Source organism: Rhinoderma darwinii, chromosome 10, assembly GCF_050947455.1.
Source record: "Rhinoderma darwinii isolate aRhiDar2 chromosome 10, aRhiDar2.hap1, whole genome shotgun sequence".
Taxonomy (NCBI): Eukaryota; Metazoa; Chordata; class Amphibia; order Anura; family Rhinodermatidae; genus Rhinoderma; species Rhinoderma darwinii.
The window spans coordinates 95,084,956-95,094,130 of NC_134696.1; the positions used below are offsets into that span (position 1 = coordinate 95,084,956).

Sequence of the window (9,175 nt, forward strand, 5' to 3'; positions counted from 1 at the left end):
AAGACATGGAAGAAGAATCGTATACTGCTACACCATGAAACTCTGACGTCTACCATATACACAAGGGTTATTTTGTGAGATGAACCAGGGTTGAACACTTAAGTGCGAGTGATCCAAAAGTTAAAGTATTATGGGGCACCACCTCCTTCTAGTGGGCACAAAGCCTTTCATTTGTTGCACCCGCCATGCAGCATCACTTTAACAAACCACATCACCAGCAGACCACAAACAAGTAGGGACCAACCAAACATCAGGTGACGGAGGACAGAGAGGGAATTTGGATCCGTACCTCCCTACTTATTTATAGTACATTTTTAAGAAGACCTTTTTATCACCCGCCCAGTGCCAACCACAGTGATGCAGTAAACTAGGCTGTCCAGTTCTCCCATATCAGTACCATCACCGTGCCCCATAACAGCACCAGTCATAGTGAACATATATCAGCCAGTGGGGTAACTACCGCTGTAGCAGCCATAGCGGCTGCCACGTGGCCTGCGGCATGAGGGGTCCCGTGCCGCCCCCGTCACGGCCCACCCATGCCCGATGGCGCTGCTAGCAGCCGCTATGGCTGCTACAGTGGTAGCGACGCCACATTCAATAGTATCTGCGTCCTTAGGATGCAGATATTATTGAACGCTATGGCAGAGCAGGGAGGTATCTCCCTGCTCTGCCATTTACTAGGCTACAGGTCACAGTTTGCCTGCAGCCTATCAGGCGCAGGGACGGGATCCCTGCGCAGGCCGGTGTGATCACGTCACTGGATCACGTCGGCCTACGTAAGGATCCCGTCTGAATTGATTTGCTTAGTTCGACGCAGGAGTGGGGCCCTAGGTGAGTTTGAAGTTTTATTTGTTTGGGGGTCGCTATATGGCACTATCTACAGGAGGTGGGGCTGTATGGCGCTATCTACAGGGGGTCTGTATGGAGCTATTTACGGTGGGCTGTATGGGGCTATCTATAGTGGGGGCTGTATGGTGCTATCTACAGGGGGGCTGTATGGAGCTATTTACGGTGCGCTGTATGGTGCTATCTACAGGGGGGCTGTATGGAGCTATATACGGTGGGCTGTATAGCGCTATCTACAGTGGGGGCTGTATGGTGCTATCTACAGGGGGGCTGTATGGAGCTATCTACGGTGGGGGCTGTATGGTGATATCCACATGGGGGCTGTATGGCACTATCAACAAGGGGGAAGTGGGGGGCGCTATCTACAAGTGGGTTATGATACTGTCTACATTGGGAGCTGTATAGCACTGTCTACAGGGGGTGTATAGCACAATCTACAGGGGGGCACTATCTACAAGGGGGGCTGTGTGGCATCTAGGGCAGGGGGGCCCAGTCAAAAGTTTGCTATGGGGCCCAGTCTTTCCTAGTTACGTCCCTGATAACTGCACCAGCCACAGTGTCCCCATAACAGTGCCCAATCACACAAATATTATTTCCTCTACCTGTGCCACAGACTGCCAATAATGGGCTTTTGTCCAGCAGGAAAGAATTATGATTGACCTTGTTGTCTTGGGGCAGAAGGATAGTGCGGAAAATCTTGGACTGTCCTGCTGAATGTTTGGGAGACATGGGTGCCCACAGAGTTTCATGAAAATTCAGCATTTACTTGAAAGGGAAAAGTTTATAATGGGGTATATTTAGGTGGATCAATAATGTTTGAAAGCATATGCCCTATTTGTTTCTATATGATCCAAAAATAATTTCCACCCATCCTATAGGGACATGCTAATATAGCCTGTATAGGTTGACTTGTGGGGGCTCTCTCTGAGAGAACAGTTTAATAAGTGGATGGTGCCAAGTTTACTTTGACATGTAATAATATGTAGCAGGGCTGAACTTGCAGATTAACTTTTTGGGGACTCTCTGAGTTTAGATACTTAAGTGTGTTTACAGTCCATGACTACGGCAAACCCCACCTATGCTACATCTGCATGGAAGTAATGGAATGAGATGGTGGGCCCATCTCTATCCAGAGAAGCCGAAAAGCTTTTAGGTTATCTGACCATAAACATTGGTACTATTTACGAAAAAAACATTTTCCTATACGCCATTAGGGAATTCTGAGGTAATAGAGGGGGTTCCTCTGTTCAGAACCCTCAGCTCTCTGCCAGGGTGGAGAGCAGTTACATAAAGCGCCTCTTGCTCTGGAGGACCTGTCCTGTCCTGTATTAAACAGACAACACATTGATGTGAATGGGCACCATGTAATGCTTAATTTCCCCTGTGGTGGCACTGCAGGGAAACCAAACACTTACTGCCAGGTTTGTCCACATATCATCTGATCGCTGGGATTCCCAGCAGAGGGACACTTTGTGATCTGCTTATTGTCAAGTGACCCTTCTAAAAAGTAGCGATTGACCAAAGCAAAAAACCTGTCTAATAAAGAATACTTATATAAAGGTTGGGCTATTGCAGTAAACTCAACCGGTGCCTATCTGTAAATATATGTAATTGTATCTCATGGTCACATTATTGAAGACGTATCTTCAACATTGTTCTCCTTAATTTATTTTGACATTTTGGATTTCTCAGCCGTGGTTCATTATCTGAGTATTTCAGGTGAATGTGGATTGTGTCATATACTTGTACATAATGTGCTTGTTAAATTTAATAAAACCCTATGTGAGTCACTACAGTCTTCATATGCTCGTCACATCTATAAATAATTAGAAGATTCTGGCAGAAACTGACTTTTAAGACGGTGCCTCAAGGGCTCGTTTCCTTGTGAGGAACGTTCTTTCTTTCTCCACTCAATTCTGAATCCTATGACCCATAAATTCATCTTTGCACGTTAAACTTATGGAGTAAAAGGTTCTGTCATTGTTTTCTGCACAGAAGTTGACAATTATGGATCAGTTCTATGACCCCCATTCAGCCCAACCACAAATCATAAGCTAAATCTTTGGTTTCAACGCCTAAAAATAATCTCCCTAATTATTGGAACATTTAAAGGGGAATTCCACCCCAGAGAATCTCGGAACAGCACCAAAGGGTTATAGGACGTCAATCCCTAATGAAATTGGTTGAGGTCTAATGACATCCCACTGTCTATATCACCTGTAAGAAGATGGATTTTGGGGTGTCAACTCATGAACTAGCTTGAATAGGCCCCAAAACAGGACCTTCAGGAGGGTTTTCCACTACAGACATTGAGGGGATATTGCTATGGCCATCAATTTCAATTGTGATAACTCCCAATGATCGCTAGAAAAAAGTGGTGGCATCTCAAAAAAGCACGAGGTTACTTCAGCTCTTGGCAGCTTCACTTTTTACAGCGGCTAAATGGTTGGCCCAATATTCAGTGTCCAACCATGGGGCTTCCCCAAAAAGTTAACCGGAACTGATAGGAACTAAAGTGGCACAGCGCTTTCCCAGTGCCTCTTCATTCTAGCGATCGGCATGGGTAATGACAATCAGATCCCCACTGTTTGGACATATCCCAATGAGGATTGCGGCCAATATCCCCAGAACATGCCAGGGGAACTTCTGTAGTGTCACCAGAGTGTGAAGATCAAATGCAGTCACCTCTGGTTTCAAAGCTGGAGGCTGGGACTCTGCATAAACTCATTCAAGATATTACTTGCAAAAACTATTAATAAGTCTGTAGGACTCCATCATCCAAAAAAACAAAAATGTGTAATACTGGAGATTTTTATCGAGGTCTTCATTTTTGGTGACGCCACATTCCTTATGTCCGAAAATGAAGATATGATTGTTGGCTGCAATTACAGTCAAATTGTCCATTTGTTCACCCAATATGAAGACAATTTTCTTAAAGGGAATGTGTCGCTAGAATTTTTTAAATTTTTTTTTAGTTAAACAGTGAGCATATAAATGATTAAACATAGTTCGAATTTTTTTAATTAGATTCTAATTTATAACATTTCCATGTGCTGGTCACTAGAGGGAGCAATTCCCAAAATTGCAGCATTGGCATGTGGTAAAGCAACCTCATTGCTTTATGCTGGAAAATTGGAGACACACTCGCTCTAGCGTCCTCAAACAATCCCCACTCCTTTATCCTGGCTAGTGCCAGGAGAAAGGAGGGGGTTTAATGTTCAAACCTCCTACACTGTGTGTCGTCATTTTTTGAGCGAATGCACAGTGTAGGAGGATTAGATACAGTGGTAACCACACAGTATAACACGAACATACACACACATCACATACACAAACATAACTTACCTGCTCCTGCCGCCGCTGCTGCCTCCACTCCGTCCGCTCCCTCCGCTCCTAGTCCTTGCTTCTGAACACATGGACGGAAGCCGCGACCGGAAGTAGTCATGTTACTGTCCGGCCGCGACTTCCGGTCCACATGAAAATGGCGCCGGATGTCGCTCGGCTGAAGACCTTCCTTTTGGACTGTGTGGGAGCGGAGCATGCGCCGTTCCCACACAGACGGCGTACACTATAGTGTATGGAACGGCTCCCGTTCGCATTCACTATGGGGATGTATGTGCCGTATTCCATCTCTGTATGTGTCGTTAATCTGGCAGCCCCCATAGAGAAGTAAAATAAAGTAAAACACAAAAACACAAATAAATAAAATTTATTTTAATAACATACTAAAAGCAAAAACATATAAAAAAAAAAATTTTCGTGACACCTTCCCTTTAAGGTTAGACTGAACATGCAGGTTTTTAGAGGAGTTGTGAGGCCCTCAACATCTACGAGATTGACCAATTTAAAAGGGTTTCCACCCTTACCACACATAAATAAAATGGTTTATAGAGTTGACCAGAAACTACCACAAGTATGGACTGACTGAGGTCATCAGAGTAGAAAAAAAGAAGAAGTTTAAAATCCCCCCAAAAAATCACCAAAAATCCTGGGCGTTCAAAGGAGGTGTACTTCAAATACCTAAAATATTTTAAGGACTTGTCTTCGAACCAGAAGATCAGGAATCTTTTTGTCTCTTACTGGACACACCAAGACTTCAATGCAATCACATACATTCTTTACATTTAATTGCCAGGTTCAACCGTCTCTAGATGGTCTTAAATCAACAGGAGCTTGTTTTGTAGGCCATGAATCGATGTTTGACAAAAATGTTTTGGAGTGGAGGGATTACAGGTACAAGAATAATAGGGATGAAGCAGAGGGGAATCGGTCTTAACTGTGGTTTGGAAATAATGTGGTAGGTTCACAAGGAATACACCTGGAGTTGAACCACGACCCAGAAGATGACTATAAATGACACTGGTTTTTCTAGTGAGTGTGAAAGGGTTGGCATGACCAAGCTCCTTGGCCCCTTCAGCCTGGGCATTGGTCGGGGCCCCAACTTACGAATCCCTGTCCTTCTTCAACATCCAACCAACCAAAAACTAACATCCTGTTGATGGATCCGATGTCAGACACAGTGTAAACCATTCATGGAGTGGAGGCCCGGCACACCTAACATATTCTTTCTTTGTCCTTTGTCCAACTAGTGACTAAGACTCATGTAAAGCCGTTGAACCATGGTGGGTGGAAGTGAAGGGTGGACTGGAATAGAAAACAACCTGTACAGCGACAATGGTGTCTACAGAAGTCTACAAAAGAGGAAAAGAAATGCCTGAGGACATCAGTTGTGAATTCTCTAGACCATGAAGATAAAATAGAGATTCGAGCTTCTTACATTTTTCGGAAATGTAAACTTTTTTCTATTCTAGTTCTACCACGTTAGATAAGATGATACAGAACAAAACACCAGATATTGTCAAAGTCACACAAACCCCATATTTTACTCCCCATAACATGGGTCCTTGAAGATCTGTGGTGCTGTTTGTAGGGTCCTCAACCCTTTTCCGACATTTGATGTATACTTACATCATAGCCGGTAAGGGGAAGTATTGAGCGGGCTCTCAGACCGTGCCCACTCCATGTTAAGTAGATGTAGGCTGTATGTTAAAGCCGTAACTTTACTGTAACGAGCGGGATCCCGCTTGTTTAAATCCTTAGATGCTGCGGTCAATAGTGTCCCATTGACATCCCATCGGCGCGCCAGAAATGCGATCGCGGGGTGACGATGGTTGTCATGGCAGTATGGGGGCCTGATGAAGGCCCCCAGGTCTGCCATCTTTCTGCTCCTATTAAGCCCTGCCAGAGTATTGTATAGTATATACATTAGTATTGCAGTATATTGTGCAAGCGACCCAACGATCGCTGGTTCAAGTCCCCTAGGGGGACTTGTAAAAGAACAGTTAAATAAAGTTTTTTTTATATAAAAAAAAAAATGTGGAAAGTAAATTAAAAACACTTTCCCCCTGAAGCAGTGAAAAAAAAAATATTAAAATAACTGGTATCCCGATGTTCGTAAAAGTCTGAACTATTTACAATTTAACATTATTTCAAAAACGAAAATAAAACCGCCAGAATCGCTGTTTTTTGGTCACCTCATCTCCCACAAAAAAATTAAATAAAAAGTAATCAAAAAGTCTTATGTCTCCAGAAATAGTAACAATAAAAACTTCAGCTCGCCCTTCAAAAAATAAGCCCTCACATTCAATGGAAAAATAAAAAAGTTACTGTTTTATTTTTAACAATTCGTTTTTTCCTTGGAAAAGTAGTAAAAAAAAACGAAACGATATACATTTGGCATCGCCGTAATCGTATTGACCTGCAGAATAAAGTTAACATGTCGTTTTTTATTGCACCGTGAATGCTGTAAAAACGAAACCCAAAAAACAATAGAGGAATCGCTGTTTTTTTTTTTTATTCCCCCCAAAATTTTTCCCAGTACATTATATGGTACAATAAATGGTGCCATGAAAAACCACAACTCATCATGCAAAAAACAAAGCCCTCATACGTCTATATCGATGGAAAAAAAGTCATGGCTTTTGGAAGGTGGGGAGGAAAAAGTGATAATGAAAATTAGAAAAATGGGCAACGGGAAAGGGTTAAACTGCCCCTGTGCTTTAAGTCCTTGTGTTGAGTACTGCTGATTTGTGATTACTGCTCTGGAGTAGTCACAAATCAGAGGATCCATAGGATTATTCAGAGGGCCCGGGCTATGACACAATAATGGGCCATTACTATAACAGGGCCCCAAAGGTTCATAGAAGACGTCCCCACTTTGGAACAATCACTTGCCACTTGGGTCTTTTTCTTATGGGATGATCACAAATAATCTATTAGATCTTATCAATGATATGTCCCGTGTACTATGATAACAACAGAGATAACAATGCAATTCAAAGTGGACGTGGACACGTTCTGTATAAATGGTGGGCCCAAGGAACCCCAGTCTCCTGCGATAATATGAGCGATGACTTCTTCGAAAAACAGCGCCACATCTGTCTGCAGGTTATTTGTGGTACTGCAGCTCAGCCCGATTCCCTTCAATGGAGTGAAACTGCAATACCAGACACAACCCATGGGCTGCTGTGGCGCTGTTTTTGGAAAGAAGCAATTTTTTTTTCTAATCCTATACAACCCCTTAAAATTAACTCCCAACCTCACCCTGAGCCCTCTTGGCATTGTCCTTACATAACCTTTGTTTAGTCACAATTGCCGGAAAGCTGTATGGAAAATTCAATCTTTCCCGAGGCTTCCCTTCTAGTGTGGAAAGGAACAGGTAGGCTGAGTTAACACGCGGCGGTTACGATGCGTAAAAGCACGCAACGTATCCGCCCTGTGCACCGCAGGGAATTCTGGATAAAAAAACGCATCAAACTGTGGTGCAGTTTTCGCCCGGAATGTCCGCTGCGGAAAACTGCAGCACTTAGCCTCCTGGGATCACGTTGCAGTCTGTGATTGGCTGCAGCGGTCACATGGGATAAAACGTCATCCCAGGAGGCCAGCCTGGAGGGAGGACCACAGATTCCTGGGTAAGTATAAGATTTTTTTTTTCTGAGTTCTGTTTATTGTGGGATTTACCTCGGCATTGAATTCAATGGGGAAAACCCACAACAAATACGCAACGTTTACGCAAATACAATTGACATGCTGTGGAATAAAATTCCGCATCGCAGGTCAATTTCTGAGCTTTTTTTCCGTGTGGATGATATTTGTTTTATCTCATCCGCTTTGCTGCTACTGTATTATGCTGCAGACTTTCCGCAACGAATTCCGTTGCGGAAAATCCGCAGTACATACGCAACGTGTGAACTGACCCGTAGTTATAATAGTCCCATAAAAGGATGTTCCGTCAGTCCTACAGGACTGGATTTTCCTTCCTATGCAGCGAGTGACTCCATTCCGTTCAGTAATATGAGCCTCATAGTTTTGATCTCTCCTTAGGCTGAAACCATTCCTGCCCTGGTGACAGTGACATCCGCAATGGCAGCTTAATGAAGAATGTCAAAACTTTTAATTGTATTTGCACTTTCAACAACAATTCACAGATTAAATCTATATAATAAATTGACTAACTTCGTGAATTTTTTTTTTCCATTTACATCTATAGCTGATATTAAATTGTGTTTGGTTGCCCTTGGAAACAGACTACAGTTTAGTCTCACTCTGTTGTCAGACATGTGGCATAATTAATATTAGCTCTAGCTGTGGAATTATCATTTGAGTTCCCACAATCCACTGCTTTCTGGAAACAGGACACTACAAAAATATTTGCAAAGTTACCCAACATTACATGTAGATTTTAACCCCTTAAGGGTGCAGCCCAGTTTGGACCTTAAAGGGGTATACCCAATTCTCACATTTATGGCAAATCCACAAAAGAGCGGGAGCATGAGCGCGGCTCTCGGCTTTCTTCCAGAAACAGTGCCACTCTTGTCCATGGGCTGGGTTTGGTATCGCAGCTCACATTCACTTAAATGGGGCTGAGCTGCAATACCAGTTACAGCCCATGCACAAAAGTGGCGCTGTTTCTGGAAGAAAGCAGACAAGCTTTTCTAATCTAATACAGCCCGGTTACAGGGATATTGCGATTCCAACAAATAAATATTATTCTTTGTATAATGGAAAGTTATACAATATCCCATTATACTTTCTGTATTAACTCCTTGTGGTTTTTAAGATCTCTGCTTGCTGTTATTCAATAGAAACGGTCATTGTTTACTTGCAGTCTATACAAATCTGTCCATGGTCATGTGATGGACACACAGCTCGTTACAATACACAGCTCTAATATCTGTACTTTAATGAGGCGCGCACCAGTGTGATCATCCGACTGAGGTGTGTATCATGAGGTTCTGCCGCAGCTGGAGCCTAGTACTGTGTAATATAC

General features: G+C 43.1%; 1 protein-coding gene across 5 annotated transcripts in view; it reads right to left on the minus strand.

Moving 5' to 3' along the window:
- The window catches only part of LOC142662238 (uncharacterized), a 172,485-nt gene that overhangs the window by 66,397 nt on the left and 96,913 nt on the right, over window positions 1-9,175 (minus strand). The gene's annotated exons all lie outside the window — the stretch shown is intronic.